The sequence below is a fragment of the Cavia porcellus genome, unplaced genomic scaffold (assembly GCF_034190915.1).
Source record: "Cavia porcellus strain 051 isolate PalLab524CR breed Dunkin Hartley unplaced genomic scaffold, mCavPor4.1 scaffold_6, whole genome shotgun sequence".
In the NCBI taxonomy this organism is placed as follows: domain Eukaryota; kingdom Metazoa; phylum Chordata; class Mammalia; order Rodentia; family Caviidae; genus Cavia; species Cavia porcellus.
In genome coordinates this window covers 31,049,404-31,069,079 of record NW_026947489.1, presented here as the reverse complement: position 1 = coordinate 31,069,079, position 19,676 = coordinate 31,049,404, and the positions used below count along the sequence as shown (strand labels likewise).

Here is a 19,676-nt window from a genome sequence, read left to right as displayed (position 1 = left end):
AGGAATAGATGTTTTATACATGGGTGGATACTGACAGAACACAAGTGGAGAGGAACTTGACAGTATCCATGAAAATCAAAATGGTCTGACCTTTGTATATAGATATAAAACTTTTAGAAATTTACCTTAATGTTATTCTTTAATAGATTTATTATATTCATTTTCTCTTGGTCATCTTATGAGTACAAAAATATTAATTGTGATGTTACTTTAATATGTCCATATTTAGAATATCAATGATCTTTAATAAACTCATAAACACATTTTATTTATTAATGGTTAGTTAAATAAATCATATGCATTCAAACAGCAGAATGATCTGGTACTTTTAAAAATAATCCAGTTGTCTGTAAACTTACTAGGGATATTTTCTAAGATACTAGAAGGTGAAAAGTGAAGAAAGAAAAAATGAATGTCTGTATATGTGTATGTGTGTGCATGTGTTTGTATGCCTGGAACGTACTGAAAGAATTCTATAAGCACTAAGAAATACGGGGCAGGAAACTAGGAAACAGAGAGGTGAAGAGAGAAGACTTACATTTTATTCTGTACTCTTTTGTTCACCTGGAATTTCAGTTCATAAACACACTAATAAAAATAATTTTCTGTAAATAAAGCTAGAAAATGTGATTTCCTATTATAGCTCTGCTTACTTCACTGGTTGGAACATTCAGAAAAATCCACAAGTAATAAAAAATTCTATTACACTTTCTTTTTCAGAAAATATGAAGCATACCATTACTTATGTCTGGAAAGCTGACTTTTTTGGAACAGTTAGGCTTCCAAATTAGATTTTCACCTCAGATTGGACACTTAGGAATTTTCAGATTATAATAGCGTCCAAAGAAATGGGAAAAAATCTTGTCAAAACTCTCAATAGTTTCATTCTGTGTGAGGACATCAGAGAAAAGTAGCTCCACTCAACCCGGCGAATCACTGCAGAGCAAAAAGGAGGAGGCAGATAAAACAGTCCAGGCAGATTTGTGTAATCCTGGACTCACTTCTCTCTAGGACCAGAGGGAGGCTGACACAGGAAATCACCTAGTGTCCATTTGTCCCCAGCCTGGGAAATACGCCAGAACTGGAGTTACCCGTCAGTGGGTGAAGAAGCAAAGTGTGAAAATAGGCCAGGCTGGAACCGAGAATGCGAATGTCAGTGGGGTGACAGACAGAGGACAAGACAGGAATGTCAGGGCTCCGTGTCATGGCACGCGCATCCAGTCTACTGAGTCTTGTATGAAAAAAGGAGCAGAAACTCCTAGGTGATGGGGAAACGCAGTGTCTGAAGCTGGCGTGGTCTGAGAACCTGGTGGTGAAAGGTGCTCACCCAATTTACTTTAGGAGCCTTAGACATAGCTAAGGACCCACCCCCTGGGATTCTAGAAGAGGTTGCAAAGCAGTAGCTGGGGTTCAGCTAGAAGTGTGTGAACCTGGCTTGCGAGCTGAAGTGCCAGCTGAGAGCGGCAGTCTCGGAAGATGTAGGAAACGGATGAGGCTGAACTTTTAAGCAACAGAGAAAGAAAGAGCTCACCACAGATATGTAGGACTCAGGCAAGAGCAAGACCAAGTCCAGACTCCAATCCCTGCAAGAACGTGCCAATTCTAAGATGACCCTTAATTCTCTACTCTTTTATTCTTCTTAGAGAATTCAGTGTAATGAATTCCATTTTGATACCTTGATTAATTATTCCAAGCCTGTCTTTACATGCAGTTTTCTATACTTTGTTCAGGGTTTGACTCTTTCTTTCCTTCCTTGCTTTACTCTCCAGCTACAAACTAGCCATTTCCTTTGGGATATTCCATCATCATTTTAAAATTAACGTTATCATCTCAAGCTAAATTCCTCACTGTGCTAACCTGTCCTGCTATAACAAGATCACCGAGACTAATTTATAAACCACAGAGCCTCTTCAAGTTCTGGAGTCTGGAAGGCCCAAGACCAAGTGCTGACGGGTTCACTGGTAAGAGGTGGCTTCATGTAGGAGTGCTTATTTGGTGCCAGAGATGGAAAGGCTGAGGGGCACTCCTTTCAATCTCTTCTAAAAAACACTAATCTCATTTATTAGTGACCCTCTTAAAGATCCACCTCTTAATACTGTCCCACTGCTGATTAAATTTCAACATAGGCACTTCAGAGACGCATTCAGACTATAGCACATCCCCTTTTCTCACCTTCCTTCCTCTCCTCAGCTTCTTTGTTCTGTCGTAGGTATCTCCATTCTCTTAATCACCCAAGTTCAAAGCCACCTTCCTAGAAATCATTCATTCATTCAGTCAGTCATTCAAATATACTGAATGGCACCAATTCAAAGCCATATTGCAAATACCATCTCTGTTTGGACCCTCACTTCCTCTTCCTTCTCATACCAACTGCCACACTCCTATGATCTTCATAATGTGTATGTTCAGTTATTACAAGCACTTCATATCAGGCCTCCATGATTCGTATTCCCACTCCTTCTAATCCATTTATAACTAATTTTAATCATAATCTTTATGTAGATACCGCATTCTAATTGCCCATGCATATTTGCCTTCTTGTCTAGATCACATACCCTTTCAGGGCAGGCTCACATAAATGTCCCCTACCATTTTTTCTCAGAACCTACATCCATGTCAGAAAGATGATAGCGTCCAAGAAACAGCACATGTTTAATAAATTCTTTAAAACTTTCAATGCCTCTCTATCGAGCTTCTACATCTCTGCTTAACATTCACAGTCCTTTGCTGATTGGTGATAATGATTTGTCTACTTGACCACATTTCTCACTGTTTGGCTCCCTGGTTCTTTTGTATCCCTTGGGCTTATTTCTTCATGCCATGTGAACCTGTACCCACACATGGTTATTCTCACTGTCTTATTTCTTGAAAAGCTTCTTTTTTCCCCCTCTCAAATGGAGAGCTTTATCCTATACCTGTCTATGGCAGATTTCCAACTAGACAGAAGAAGTGGTCAAAGAAAGATGACCGTCCCTCTCCCAGCCTCCTCTGAGAAGCATTCACTGACTCCCTGCACTCTCAGGGTCAGAGAAAGGCAATGCTGTGTCTGTCCTAAGGTTGTGGAAATTGAGCCCAGGTCCAGCGGTAATGCAAGTAGAGCCAAAGAGCAGGAAGTAAAACCAAACTAAGGCTGCAAAGAAGTCCTTCACTGAGTGTCCCTCTTGCAAGTTTAGCAGGTCAGACTGGGAAAAGGGAGCTTGGGGAAACGCCTGCAAACGTCAGTGTGCCAGAGGTTAGCAAAAGGAAAGAAGCATTCACTCACCTTTTGATGCCCTGACTGACCTACTTCATGGATAAAAATGGGCATTTGACCAACCTGGTTTCTTGTCTTCAAGGCTGTTTTAATCCCCTTGATAGTCATGATCTGCACAGTAAAGAAGCTCAAACATCCATTCATGGGTATTCTGCTGCCAGGTTTTTGAGGCTAGGGTCAACTCATCCTTCTAGACATGCTTTACCTGGGATCCAACGAGACAGGAGACATGTCCTCTGCAGTTAACACAGATACCATAAAGCCAAAGTTTAATCTAGTTTATGATTTTCATTACATCTTCTCACACCCAAACACCGTTGGAGATGCTCAGCACAGACAGATGAATGAGACATTGTCCTCAGCCTCTCAGCTGTCCCAACATCCGCATGTCCACCCACAAACTGCTACAGCACCTTTGTCCATCTGGGTCTCGCTGAAAGCTCTGCTCTCCAATCTCACTCCAAGTCCCTTTCATAGACTTCTAGATTTTCTTAGGCACCGCCCATTTTGTAAACTAGATATTTTTCATTTCTTCTGCAATTCCCAGAGCTCAAGTTTGACTTTGCACTCTGATCTTCTTTGCCTCCAGTGTGTCCCACATACAGATCTAGCTACACACAACCCAGGTCCAGTGAGGATTGCATAATAAATGTGAATATATTTAAGACTACTAAATAGCAATTTAAAAATTTATGTTATGCATACTTGAACAATTAAAACAAAATGCCAGATCCAATGAAAGCCTCATGGTGCCCTAGCACCACCAGTAGAGTTCAGCCACTTTCTGTGAAAGAACTCACACTTACAATTGGAACATCTGTTAATCAAGGAACAATTACTGAGCAGTGTTTATAAAATAAACAGCACAGTGGGAATAGAGAGTTTAGGGAAGACCATGAAAAATATAGTCTTCTTTATGAAGCTTTTATTCTTGCCTTGAAAATGTCTATCAAGCCAGTAGGCGTAGATTTAAGTGATTCATTGAAATACAAATAAATGATATAAAGGTGACAGCAGATGACAGGTAAACATGACCTCTCCTGGACCTTGGAGGCAGCCTCCTTAATAAAGTGACATTGAAGCTGACATAGGAAACACAAATTCTTACCTGACTAAATGGGGTCTTATGGCGATGGTAAAGCATAGAGCATTCCAAGGATATAGAATCACACACATAAAATAAAGGATTCTTCACAAAAAGCCCAAATCCTAGTGGTCCTTTTCCAGAACTGTAGAAGGCAGTGGTGAGCACAAGCAGAAAGAGACAAAAACATCACCTGGCAGCCTGGTGCCCACGTGCTTTTGCCAGAGACCCTAACTTAAAGACACACAAGAAACAGATGTGGTTTCCAAATATGAGGAAGGAGGCTGGTACAACCCTCCATGGAGTGCCATTATCTGTACAGCATCAGAGATTTTGGTAGCTGAAGAGGAAAGCACAGGCATTCCAGGTCCAGAGGCACAGGCCTGGGGAATGCCAGTGTCACTTAGGGACAGGAAGTAAGTCATATTCTAGTGGAGAACAGAAAAGACACAGAACAAAAATTAGGATGAACATTAAAGATACAAAAGAAAGTTAAATAGAATCTCTGGACCATTCTAGAACAGCAGCTCACAATGACCCACTCACCTTGTTAAGGCTCCTGCCTTTCTCACTGCTTTTTGTCCTTCTGTGTTTACATCAAGCTCCAACCTACTTGTTCATTATGTGGTCTGTAAACACTCTCTGCTAGTTGGTAGCTTATTTGTGCAGGTGGAAGGCTGAGCGTGAACACGTAAGAACACCGTTAACCTCTATTTCCTGATACAAATTAATTCTATTCGGTAGAAAAATGCTACCCCAGACAGATACAAGCATCTCCAGTTTCTTGGGCCGCTCTGTCTTCAGGAACCCACTGAAGGGTCTCTGTCTAATGCTGGCTGGGAGCAACAAGCTCTGGAAAGAACCGAAGCTGAGGGGATTTTGAACCTAGGGAGCTGGGTCTGCAAACAGGGATTTCATTTCTGCAACAATCTGCCTGCTCCATAAACTGGAGTTCTCCCACCATTAAGCTGTGATTCTGGAAAGGACCATAAAGGCTTAGCTTATCACCTTCATTCCACAGATAATGTTATCAGACCCTAAGAGAAGTGACCTTCTAGAGAGAAAGGGTTCCATAACTTAAGGTTGGATATTTCAAAATTCACATTTCCATTTAAAAAAGATCAAAACTAGCATATTTGTAAAACTGGAATTTTTAGCCATTTTGATAATTAAAAATCTAATATCCTTTTTAAAATATGATATAACATCTTTGGTTCGTTTTTACAACTGCAATTGTGGGGAATTACATCACAGGCAATTTTCTAGCAACAGAACATAGGTTTAAAATTACAGGTCTTTTTTTAAAAAAAAATTGAATACCTTTAAGATTTAAGCATAAAATGAAATCATTCTCCTGACCCATCTAGAGCCTTAGCTACTCACTCCTTCAGGTTGAAATTTTAACCAGAAATTGTCTGGGTAACCTAAATCAAAGTGGTAATTTCTGTCTTGTCCATTTCTGCACTTTTCTTTCTCCAGACTTTCCAGTTATTATTTTGACTGTGTAAACAATTCAGTGCTGAGCCAAGGAGTATATCGTAATGGCTTGTTTTGTTTCTTAGGCTTCTTTTATTCTCTCCCTCCCCTTCTTTTAACTATATGAATCATGTTTTAAGTGTTTCCACTGCCTGGAACAGTTCTGTAAAATGTCTCTTGATTTGATCGTACACTTGGATACATCAGCTAAATTGTCAATTCCACTTTCCTTTTAGAAACATCTCCGGGATACATTTCAGACTACTTTACACTGGCTGAAATCCTTCTCTTTAACACCAATTAAGAGTTGTAAGTCAATATTGTAAATTCACGTATATATTTATATTTTGTGTTATATCTATTTCTCTAGTAAACACTGATTGACACAAACCTTGTGCAAAGACAGGCTTTAGATGTTCTTTTATATAGATTAGACTCTTTGATATAAGGAACCAATTTGGCAACTTTCTGAAATTTTGTATTTTAAGAAATATCTAATAGCAAGTAAAATGATTTTAAGGAACATCAATCCTAGAGTTAGAAATACTTTGTTCAAAATTATAGCCACAAAAAAACTTGAACAAACAAGATGGTTTCATCCCTGTTTCTCTGAGAATCATTTATCCAGAATTATCTGCCTGGATCAAAAAGAAAAGTAGTGTCTAATTTTATTTGTCATTAGTATGAATCAATGACCTGTGGGATAAGAGAGTTTAATTCTCAATGCCAAATGAGCCAGCACTATTTTTAGTCACCTAGTCACCTTTTCATCTATAATTTCCATAGTTAAGCTGTGTAGTCTAGGTGCAAATTGAAAAATATTGTGTCTGCATTAGACTGCTTCAGCCCTTCACAATCTGTTTTCTGAGTCTGTCCATACATGAGTCGAAACGTTTCATAGTACCTCATAAATATGCACGTTTGCATTTTACATATTTGTTAGACACAAGTTTAATTTAAACTTTTTTTAAAGTTCATAATGGAAGGAATCTCTTTCTGATATCCAAGATAAACTTCTTGAAGTAAAATAACATGTTTTGAACCTTGTTCCCCCAAGTACACCAAAGAGTCAGAGCCAGCCAAGCCCAACCTATATACTCTGCCTTTGGGCAGAAATGGATCATTGTGTTTCTGGTTGGGTGAATTTTGATAACACATCAACCAATTCTTACAAAAATAATAAGAAACTGTCTTCAGTGGACCTCCGAAGAAACCTTCCTAAAACCTTTTCAATTTAAATGATTAGCAGTAATTTTTAACTAAGGCAGCCAAACTTTATAATTTACTCACTCAGCCTAGAAAACTGAGAAACTTCTTCTAAAATTCATTGCTTTTTTCCCTTGGTGAAAGTTGTAACAGAAAAAAGGCAATGTATCATGCATCTCCACCGATTTCTAGAAAAGAATTTTTTATATAGTAATTTTGTATTATCATAGATTCTACTTTATTTTGTTAGAATAGTTGTAATAGAACATTGAAGAAAATTCAGAATCACTACTGGCATTTGTATGCCTTTCTGGAACTGGACACATGGCATGAAAGAACAATACTGAACGTGGATTCAGTCCCTCCCTAGCTTTTTCTAATTTGTGGGCTTTGGGCAAGGTATCTGGTCTTCCATGTTTTTCAGAGATATGAAAAATGATAGTATTTTCCCTGACACAGACTTGAAAAAAAAAAAGATGCAATAGAATACATCATTTCACCTAAATGAGAGTGATTCCTAAAATGTAAAAGCTTTAGCATAATATCCTAATTATTGGATTAATTATGTCCCCAGTGAATGCGTTTCTTGATGTATTTTCTACTTGATATGAGTTAGGAAGATGAACAATTATTTATTTTATGTCTTTAATACATATCAGTTACACATATCAATGGGATTCATTGTGCTATTTCCATACATTCATACAATGTGCATTGGTCAAATCCGACCTCCCTTCCCTCTAAACTTTGCACCCTTGCCAATCGCTGATAATCACTATTCTACTTTCAGGGACAATGAACATTTAAATGGATGTTTATCTGCATGATTTTGAAACTCCTCAGACCACATCACTGCATCAAAGTGATACTCATGGAAGCCACACCCAGTGATCACGCCAGGGCTTCCGAAGCGAGACCTCAGGTCTAATAGGAAAAGTCAGTGCCCTTGTATTCTGCACTGCCTTATTACAGAGCTAACCTTTCTCCTCTCCATATCCCGTTTCTCTCGCTTAGGACAGACATCACACTTTTGTACATTTGTTACATCCTGAAATATACTTGACACTTTATGAAAAATTATATTTGTGCTTTAACAACCAGGAAATGCTCCGTTCACCTAGTTCAATTTTCTGATTTTTAAACAAACTCAAGAATAATCTGTTTTTGTTTGGTTCTTAGTTTTGGTCTTATTACCTATTGTCTCCTACTTTCTAGCCTCTTTTTCAGGAAAACACACACACAAACACACACACACACACAATTTTTCATAGATTTTCAGTTAGATCTTTGACTTAACATCTGCTGAGCCATAATTCACAATGTAACATTTCACAGTTCTTCCCAGGCACATTTTGATTGTAGGCACTAGAATATTTTGATCAGTGTATTTTCTGCACACAGACATTCATCACAAAAGCAATTACTCATTCCTGGAAACAGATGCCAAGCCTCTAATTTAAAAACACCAAGTGAGTAATTCCCAAAGCATTTTTTTTCCCTTCAAATCCAAAACACTCTAATTACCTTGGAATAAACAAAGAGCCTTGCAGAGCTAACTCAAATGGTTTATTCAAATTCACCATCTCCTATGTATGCTATGGATTTCTACCTGCTGCAAAAGTTCTTCTGGGGGGTTTCCCATGTGACACAGAGCCCATTAAATGGAGAAGTAAACTTTGTACCCATTTCAATCCCTAAACTGGCCCGAGAGGAACACAGAAGTTACCAGTCACTTACACTTCTTTCCTTAAACATGTATTCCTTAAACATGGATCCAAATGGTCAGGCTTCCTACCTACAACTACATATTTAATTATGTCAAGAAAACAAAGCAAAGCAAGTAGCTTTAAGGACTGCGTCAGTGCTCTCTCTACTGAACCATTTGTGCTAATAACGATCTGTCTGATAAGCAAAACACAGCTCCATTGCCAGGCTGCTTGCAAGAGCAGAGACACAGGGAGCTCAAAGTATTGCATATGCCAATAACAGCTAGTACAGACGTGTTGACAGAGGATCCAGCCTACCTACAGACTACTGTAGCAAAAACCAAAAAGGCCTCTGCCTGCCCTCTGGGAGCGATGAGACAGGGAGTCACTGTCAAGCTACTGCTGCTCATTGAAAATTTTAAACTTCTTTTTCAGTTTTATTTGCTAATTCATAATTTCCCTTCAGCTGTGTCTTCCAGGGCAAGGACAAGAATAGGTAAGCAAAGTGTCCAGGGAGCAAAGTTCAAGAGGCTACTCACTCTTGGGTTTCTGCAGGGTGACAGGTGGCACCTGACAGCCTGCACCTCCTGACATTTGAACCTGAGTTCCCAGGGGTTCACCTAGTCTTACACCAGATGCCCAGTCCACAGCTCACCTTGTCACTTACAGCTGTTATTTCAGTGAGCACAGTTTTCAATTCCAAGGCTTTCTATTTCAATACATGCTCTCTTTAAATTAAATTTATCATTTCAATTTAGATTTACTTAATGAGCTTATTCTTCATAGGGCATTTCTACCTGTATATGACATCTCTTGCTTCCTCTTTCTTTCCCAATCCCCTCCCTTCCCTTCGATCCTTACTCACCTCATTTTCCTTTCATTTTATCCTTCCGTTATTTTTTTTCTCTTCCTTCCTTTCCTCCTCCCCACTCCCTACTTCCTCTTTCCTTTTGAGCAATTTCTTCCTATTTCAAAGTATTTATTGTATATTTTGGTTCTGTTTATTCTTTTATGGTCTCAAACCAGGGGACAATGCAAGGTTTACACATGTGTCTGGCTTATTTCACTTAACAATATGGTCTCAAGGTGTATCCATGTACCTAGAAATGTCTCAAGATTTTCCTTATTTATGGTTGAATGATACTCCAGTGTATAAAAAAATACATGTTTTTAATAGCTAGTGCTGATTTAATACTATCTTGTTTTAAAGCCCCACCAAAAACTGTCTTCTGTCTCCATTGGTTTTATCATGTTGTATCTTGCTGGATTTTATTATATGTGATAGTATAAACAAAAATTGTTATAGGCAAAGAGATAATATAGAAACCATTGTTCATCTTTCTGTTAGCTGGTTCTAAATACAATGCTTTCATCCACTTGAATGGTTTTACACTGTCTTGATATGTTTGACGCTACAGTATATGAAGTTATATTCAAATATTTCAAGGAAAAAGACACTATGGTAACTACTATTAAGTCGGGTTATTTGGTGGTGAAGCACTAGGTTGCTGAAACTGTCATGCTTTAACCTGTATTGTTATGCTGTTAGGCCTTCTTTTATCTCAATCTCTCCCTTATTCATTAAAAAATTATTTAATTTTTTATTACTTTTTTAAACTAAGAGGAAAACATCAAAAAAACTAACAGGATATATTATAGTAAGTTTTTGATTTCCTATTAACTTGATTTGAAGTCCTGTAATACTCCCACTATCTTGTTTTGACTGATTAGACACTGTTCTGTTCTGTATGACAGTATCAAGTATCAGAGTAAAGGCAACTACTTTGAAGGCAATAAGATTCACTATGATGCCCATTCTGGTTTGACTATTATCCTCTTTTGAAGTTCTGTAATGTTTACAATGTTTAGGTTTTATTGGTCTTGTTCTCTACTGTTTTGTGCAACTTTATAATACCTAATGAGATAGACAATTCTTCTTAAGGAAGCAAGAGGCATTATGGTAACCATTGTTGATAACCTAGTACTCTGTTTTTACATCATGTGCTATGTCTATCCTTGGTTTTGACTGACAGCTTTGTTTTATCATGTTTGATTTTATTCTCTTCCAAAAAAAAGTCATAAGATTTATGGGAGCAATAAAACCCACAATGTGTAAATTTTGTTGTAATAAAGAGGGGGAAAAAAAGTGCCCTAAAGGATACAACAGCAAGTGTGTTTAGGTGTGTTAAATAGATGGCCATATCAATGTTTTTGATTGGATCATTGAACACAACTGTTTGCAGTCTCACTGTTTGAATGTTCACTTTGTATGCTTTGATCCTGTGACCTGAACCACTGTCTCTAAGATGATAGTGTGTAATCTATTAACTGGTGATATCTTACTGGTTTTTTTTTTTAGTTCTGTATTACTTGTACCCTTACACTGTTTTGTTTTGTTCTGTTTTTTCTCTTTTTCCTTTTAAATAGAATTTTTTTAAATAATTTTTTAAAATATATGTTTTTATCCATTCTTTAATACCTGGTCATTGATTAATAATCTTTTCTTCTCATGTCCTCTTTTGCTTATTGATTCTAAAGTACTTGCCAGCATTTTTTAAATAAAATGCAGCATTATTTCTAGTTCCTTATATGTAGAGTCCACAAATTCTTCAGTCTGCAGGCAGTTCTTATGACAGAAAATGTGCTTGTGTTTTATCTTATTTGGAAGTCTTTTGCTGTTAATCTTCCATTTCTGTCCAGTGGATTTAGAGCTGGTGGCTTTACCCTGACATTCCAGGACTGTTTCAAGCCACAAGCTAGGATCTTATGCCAAGCAACCAAAAAGGATCAGATATGTGTGCAGGACTTGTCTCTCATTATCATAGATGTCTTTTCCCTAACCCAGAACCACAAGCAATTGGGTCTAATGAGGGGTAGTTAATGGGTTTTTCATCCTCAATTTACTGTTGGAAGCTGTAAGTACTGATCTCAACTTTATCTGGGAAGCTTGGTTCAAACGTTCTGCTATTTGTATAAGGATAATGCCTTCCTTACCAAATGTCTCCGATATTCAGCTGCTACCTAATGTGACTTTCCCAGGAGCCAGCTGCCTTTACTCTCAGTTCATGACTCAAGGTTTCCATTAGGTCCAGGTTCTGTATTATCCTCTTATTTTTTCAGTGCAGCTATATTTACTACAAAGACCATAAATACAAGGCTAGGGATTTAGCTCAGCTGCGTAAACGCCTGTCTGTCAAGCATGAGGTCACAAATTCAATCCTTGGTACCAGAAAGAAAAAAAAAAAAAAAAGGAAATATAGTTTAAAAAAAAATAACTCCTGTTAAAAAGCACAAAGAAATTGTTATGTTTCTCCAACCAATGGACATAGATACACAAATATCTAAAAAAATTAAAGTCAAGGAGATTTTATGCTCATTTTTCCACCACTAATGGGTTTTTTGCTGTGGTTTTTATTGTTGGTGTTTTGTTTTGTTTTGTTTTGTGGTGACAAGGGATTGAGCCTGGTGTGCTTCTACCACTGAACTACATTCCCATCCTTTTTTTCTTTTGAGAGAGTGCCTCATTAAGTTGATCAGATTAGCTTTGAACTTGTGATCCTCCTGCCTCAGCCTTCCTACTCACTAGGACTATAGGTATGCACCACCATTCCCAACTAAAGGGACAAGTTTTAATGGAAAGATTTTATAATCAGTAAATCTAAATCCTACTTGAAAAAATCTCCACTGAGGCTTTAGAAGTAGCGTCCTCCTTCATTTCTGCAAGCCCAGTAAAAGGCTTGAGAGTTTTTTAAGTTTTAGGCTTTTGTGGAAGCAAGACACATCAGCTTACATAACCCTCTCCTATGTGATTTATAGCTGTGTCTATTGTTTCCGCTAATTTCTCATGGTGAGATTAGAGCATATCACCTCAGCGTTGAGCAGGGTTTACCTTCTGTAATCCTGGCAAGGCCAGAATATTGGGCATTGATTTTTGATTGAAAATGGTCATAACAGTTAGTAGCTTATCTAACAAAACATGTACAGGCTCCATCAACTGAAAAGTATAAAATGATAATGAGAGAAATCAAACATCTAAAACAATGAAAATGTATACTGTGTTCATGGATTGGAAAGTTTAAGATAGAATTGGTAACCCAAACTATTCCATAGATTTAATAAAATGCATATCAAGAGTTTTTGTAAGCACAGAAAAATTTACTCCAAAATTTGTATGGGAAGGAAAAAAAAACTAAACTGACTAAACCATTTGCAAAATTAATAAATAAATAATAAACCTAGAGGGATCATAGTGTGTGGTACTTGCTATATAGCTACAGCAATCAATATTATGTGTGCTATTGAAATAACAGATATATAGACCCTGGATCAAGATCAAATAAACCAGATATAGTGGCATATCTAACAAACTGATTTTTTCACAATGGTTCAGATGCATTTCTGACTGGATAGTGTTTCCAAAAAATTGTACTGGAACAAAAGTTCCTAAAATGTGACATTACTTTAACATAACATGTATAAACTACAAATGTACTATAATCTAAGCTTCATTCTATATACAAAAATGAATTCAACAGACACCAGAGATTTAAATGTGAAACATAAAACTGTAATATTCTTAGAAAAAAGTCTTTAGAAAATAGATGCAGGTAAGGAATTTTTATACTTGACACTAACAGCACAATCTGTAAAAGAATAATGAATAAATTGAACTTCATCAAAATTTAAGGCATTTTGAAGACTGAAACTAGACCCATGCCTCCAACCATACACTAAATTAAAATAGAAATGGATCAAGGATGTAAATATTAAAATTCTTTCATTCAAAATTTATAATTCAATAGTCTTTACAATAGTCACTGAAGCATGTAACACTCTCCATAACCTAATTTTAAACATTTCCATCACCTAAAAAGAAAATTTCTTTGAATACAAAGCTACTTCGATAAAGACAGCATGGTACCAGCAAGAAAAATTGACCAAAGGACCAATGGACTAGATTAGAAGATGCAAGAATAGCGCCAAACATACTCAGGCACCTTGTGTTTGACAAAGGAGACAAACACCTTTACCAGAAGAAAGACAGTCTCTTTAATAAATAGTGCTGGCAAAACTGGCTTTCCACCTGCTGAAGACTAAAACTAGATCCATATCTTTCACCATGCACTAAACTAAAAAAGAAATAAATTGAGTATCTAAATATGAAAACAGAAATGCTAAATCTTCTGCAAGATAGAAGATACTGGTGTAGGCAAAACCTTTCTGAACAAAACCCTAATTGCAGAGAAAATGTCACAAAGAATCAACAACAGGGGTCTTTAAAGAGTTTTTGCACAAAAAAATAAGCCACCGACAGAGTGAAGAGAAAACCTACAGAGTGGGGAAAAAAATTGTCTACTGTTCTTCAGCCAAAGGACTAATACCAAGAACATATAAAGAACACAAAAGAAATAAGACCACTTAAATTTAAAGATCCAGTCAAAAATTGGGCATCTAAAATGAATAGGCATGTTTCAGATGAAGAAGTACAAATGGTAAATAAGTATACAAAAAAAAGTTCACCACCATAGGTCATTTGCGAGATGTAAATTAAAACACTGCTGAGATTCCACAAAGAATGACTCCATAAAGAATGACTATTATCAAGAAATCAACCAATAACACACACTAGTGGGAATTTGGAGAAAAAAGAACCCTTCCTCTCTGTTGGTAGGTGTGTAGACTAATATAACCACTGTGGAAAGCAGTGTGAAGATTACTAAAAAAAACTACAACTAGAGTTTCCATTTGACCCAACTATTCCCTTATTGGTATCTTTCTGAAAGAATTAAAAAAGAATTAAAAACATCATATCCCAGAGATATATGCACATCTGTATTTATATCAGCAAAATCTTGCTTATAAAAAGCAAAATCTTGAAAACCCTCAAATTCCCATCAACCTATGAATTGATAAAGAAGTTGTGATTTTTTTATGATAGTTCCACTAGGACTTATTAAAGAAGGATAAAATAGAGATATTTTTAGGTAAAATGGAGGTGCCTTGAAACCATACTCTTAAGTGAACAAAACGGATCACTCATTTGTAAATACCATGTGTTTTCTTTTATATAAGAAACCAAAAGCATAAATAAGGACCAAAATGTATGACAGCTATTGGGAAAAAGGAAATGTTCAAATGGGAAATGGAACTAGGAAGAACGGAAGGTTAAAAGAAAAGAAGAGACAAGAAAAATGAGAAAAAGATGGAAAATGGAAATAAAGCTTTGTAAATAAGGACAGGAAGAGAGGGTGAAGGGAGGGTAGAAGGGGAAAGAAGAAGAAGCAAGAAAATTTGAGGCATTTTCGCTGCAAAATATGTTGTGCAGAAGATGAAAGGATAAGTTAAAAACTGAGAAAATATTCATAAATCACATACCTGACAAAGAGCTACACAAATATGTACATCTGCACAATGGAATGCCACTTAACGGAAGAAGGGTTATGCCACCAATTCCTGCTACAACCTGGGGGAACTTCAAAAGCGTATGTATTGTATGACTCACGGACATAACATGCTTGAAATGACAAACTACAGAAACAGAAAAGCTTTGCGACTGCAAAGGAACAGTGATAGGACCACAGTAGACATGAGTTGCTTTGTACAGAAATATTTGTTTACACACTTCTATATGTGGGATGAAATTGTATGAAGCTATATACATACACACACACACACACACACACACACACAGCACAGCACAGCAAAAATGAATTGAGATCTTAAAACACAGTGAAACACGAATAAGATCTGCAGTCTAGTTTACAGTAATGTAGCTATGTCAAATTCCTGCTCTTGTTAGAGGGTCACAATAAAATGTGCCACCTTTACAGAAATCTGGGTGAAGTATACATGGACTGTATTTTATATGCAGTTTCTCTGAGTCGAATATAAAGTTTTCTTAAATTACTCGTTTAAAGCAATACTCATTAATTTAGCACAAAGGTTTCATGAGTTGACAACATGGGTGGAGGTCACTGGAGCAGTTCTCTAGCCACTCGCAGCTTCTGTGTGTTGTCAGTCAGCAACTGGTCAGTTAAGTGTCTGTTCCTGGACGGTGGCCGCCTGAGTTGATGTGCATAGTAACTACATTACATGTGGCTTCCTTAAAGTGGACTTCCTTAAAGCTCACTCATCAAGCGACAGTTACAGGGCCTCAAAGCTGCAAAGCTGCGAAGCTCAATGTGCAAAGTTTTTTCTAGTCTCTGGTTGCACCAAGTTGCTGTTGTCATATTCTGCAGAGCAAATTACAGAGGTAACCAAAATTCACAGAATAGTGAAACAAACTCCAGGGAAAATGAAAGGAACTGAAAAATACTATGACTATTATTTTTCAATCTAGCATAGCAGCAATACAACCTGAGTAGTGGAAAGAAAAGTTGACTTACCGCCCCAAGATTCCAAGGTTTCCTTTCTCCAAATTGCTATAGACCTTACTCATACCTCCCCAATCCTGAATGATAGTGACGTCATGGAGAAGAAGGCAACAGAAAAGTTTTCTTCAAGCATACATGAGATGGTAGCAGAAAATGCCCCATCCTCAAAGACTTATTCTATATTTAGAGGCTTAGAGACTAAAATGTTGTGGGTCAGGCCCAATCAATAAGAAGCTGTAAAAAAATGAAGATATCAGACCAAAAGCTCCTTAAAGGATGTTACCCTGTCTAATGGTCCTGGTATCCCTTAAAGATTATACAAGATTCTCATTCAATATGACTCATTCAACACAAATTCAATGAAGTTAGTAAGATGAGGAAACACAGCCACAACACCAAGTCCCTGCACCAAGTAAACCAATCTTGAACATAGCTGCTTAGGTCAAGGAGCAAGAATTGTTTCCAAGCTAAGAATACTGTTCATTTGGGTAATTTTCCCTATTAATACTTGTCTTACTTACTCTTTTCTCACTACTGGGATAAAATATCTGATGCCCAAACTTAGGGCAGATGGAAATATCTTCTAGTTTCACAAAGGAAAGAACAATACAATTGTAAATAACAGCAGAGAGGTGAGAATATACTATGCTTTAAATATAAATTAGTGGGACAGTTACTGAATTGGAAATTCTTTCACAGACTTTTGATACATTTAAGAATACTGTTATGTACAATCGGTAAAAGGACAGGTCAAGGATAATGAGATAGATTAGAATTTTTTAATCATGTATTGATATTTTCAGTGCACTGTTGGCTCAAACTAAGATGCAATCTCTAACTGGACTGTGATCAATTGACAACGATCACAGTTAACTTGTAACACCCAGCTGAAATGCATCTGTGTGATGCTAGATGTCAAGGGCCCCACATTACATATTGTTGCCAATGACATAAAAAGGAGAACTGGAGACGAAGAAGCAGAATCGTTAGTTCTTCTGATGCCACTGGTCCTCCTGGAGACCTTATTGAGCTTCTTTCCTGACAGAATTTGGCCATTCTCATCAGCAGAGGAGGTCAGGATCTTGCCATTGAGAAGGGCTGCTGTGGTTCATTTTGGGGGAGCTCTGGCCCTTACTTTGGGCATTGCTTCCTGGTTCTGGAGAGGAAGATAGTGTGCTGTTCATTCTCTTGAAGAAGCTTGTTGTACTGGCTTCCTGATATAAACTCAACTGTTCTCATTGTTGGAGGAGCTCAAGACTTCATTGTCACAGAAGATGGCTATGTACTTTTCAGAGGAACTCTGGTCCTTACTTTGAGCATCACTTCTTGGCTCTAGTGCAGATCCCCAAATCTACTGGCACTGATCCTTCATCCCATTGGCACAAACTGTCGAGCTTTCACCACTGACCTTTGGGTCTTCCCAACACAAATCCCTGAAGTTGACTTGCATGAGCCATTGTCAGGGGCTCTAGGCCTTCAGTTAAACTCATGGTGGGCATTACATGAGCTCTAGATCTTCAGCTGGACTCATAAAGGACATTGCCATGGTATCCAGGCTCTCAGTTGAACAGAGTTCCTGTATTTTTTTTGTATTTGACTCTTTGAGTGACTATCATAAAATAATCCTATAAATCATATATCCTGTATTAAATTGTTTCCCTTGTAAACCCTGACTACATTATGGACTTTAGTGAGCTTACTAAAGAGTGGAAAGACTATATTTCATCTCTCAGTAAAATAAAATATTATCACCTGATTTCAAATTCTCCTTGTAACTTTTTTCTAACATTTTAACTATTGCCATCATCGTAAATTTACATAATGTTCTATCTTACTACTTTTATCACTATGCAAGTACCTTCACAAAATGTTTTCTAGCTACACCTAAACAGGTTTTTTAAAAAATCTGCATTCTACATCCTTGTGACCACCTATACTGATGTGGAAAACATCCACTTTGAGAGCCACACAATAGTCAGATAATAGGAGCCCCCAAGGCCCTGCTAGAAGTCAACACTACAGTATGACTCTGTGGTCACCACTGCATTCCCTTGCTTGGTTAATTAATACAAAATTGCCTGTTAGTAACAATCCAGACTTCTGCTTTTAATTTCCTTCTGTGCTTAAAAATAAACAGGCCTCACTGCATTTGGAAGGCCATGTGCATGGGCTTTTTGTGCTTATAGCAGACCAGTATCCACAGGAAGACAATTGGGCCATTGCCAAGGTGGGGATTCGGTTTCTTTGTTGTCATTCGGACACCCTAGCTAACCACAATCTCTTTCCACCATCCCTCTATAACATGCTTAAACTAGAGCCAAGATTTATCCCACAAAAAGAGAAAGAAAATCCAAAAAGGAGGAAATAAACAAAGAAGAGGCAATGGAAAACATCAGAGTTTTTGGATGCTGCTCCATATATCATTTTTTTTTAATTTTACATTTTCCTCTTATGACTTCACAAAAATATTCAGGCTGTGGATGCACAGTCATATTTGGGAAGAATTCTATTTGCTTGCCATTCTTTACTCCCCACCCAAGAAGATGATAGGATAATTAGCATGAAGTAAATTCCTGATTCTGTTCCTTGGGGATAGGCTCAGGCTTTTGGATTGAGGTTGAGGGGCAGAGCAGAGGTTTTGAATGACTGTCCAAGGCCAAGCAAAAGGCTTTGGCAAACCTGTGCCCAAGGCATGATTTATATGACTCCAGTCTTCTCCTATACCATCTTCATGATGTTCCCTTTCTCCTATACACCTCCAAAATAAAATAAAGATGTGTCTCTGCTCATTTAAAATTATATTTTCAAAGGCAGGTCTTTCCATACTAATGAGATAGGGCCAATGAGATGGGGCCAAGAGTACATACAACACAAAGGGCCCAGGGCAGTTCACATTTTCTCATCCAATAGGTCCCAAATGTTCTGGCGGATAATCTTTTTATTCTTCCCAAACAAACTTCCTATCCCTCTACTTTGTAGTTATTAATAGGCTTTTCATTTCCCACAAGTCTTCCATAGGAAGAGCATGGTATAGACACAGAAGCAAAACCAGCTATGTCCTGGAAAGAGAAAGTAGTTCAGTTGGGGAAAGATTACTTGAGAAGCAATATTCAGAAATGAAAATGACCCAGAGCTTGGGGTCAGATATGTAGACTCATGATCATCAGGCCACAAATTCAAACTTTATTTGGTAATGGAAACACATTAAACATTAAAAATAAATCTTTAGAAAAGTCACTATTTTAGAAAAACATAATGCCATGTCAAAAAGTTTAAAAATATGAAAATTTGTAAAATATGCATGCTTCATCTCAAGATTGAATTCTCATGACTGACCATGCCAGATACAAATTGTTCTTTGATCTGATTAATTCTTAAAAGAGAGCAAAGTTTTTGGAAAAAATCAGGTGGGCTTTTTTATGAGCCGTGAAGTGACACAATAAGAAAAATATCTTCAACAACATTTTTTTGTCAAAAACACAGATGTAAAAGCACAGATGTAAACTCATATAACTGCTCAGTTCTTTCTTTACTGACTTGCCTCCCAGCTCTGGGCAGTAAAGCACAATCTAAAGAAG

The 19,676-nt window shown here is 37.3% G+C and overlaps 2 long non-coding RNA genes across 2 annotated transcripts in view; one reads left to right on the top strand and one right to left on the bottom strand.

The window, feature by feature from the left end:
- Positions 1–19,676, bottom strand: part of LOC106028832 (uncharacterized) — a 164,451-nt gene that overhangs the window by 40,377 nt on the left and 104,398 nt on the right. The window lies entirely within an intron of this gene.
- Positions 4,865–8,077, top strand: LOC134476407 (uncharacterized). The gene is made up of 3 exons (XR_010048018.1): positions 4,865–5,028; positions 6,050–6,122; positions 7,810–8,077. It is a non-coding gene; the product is annotated as an uncharacterized LOC134476407 (long non-coding RNA).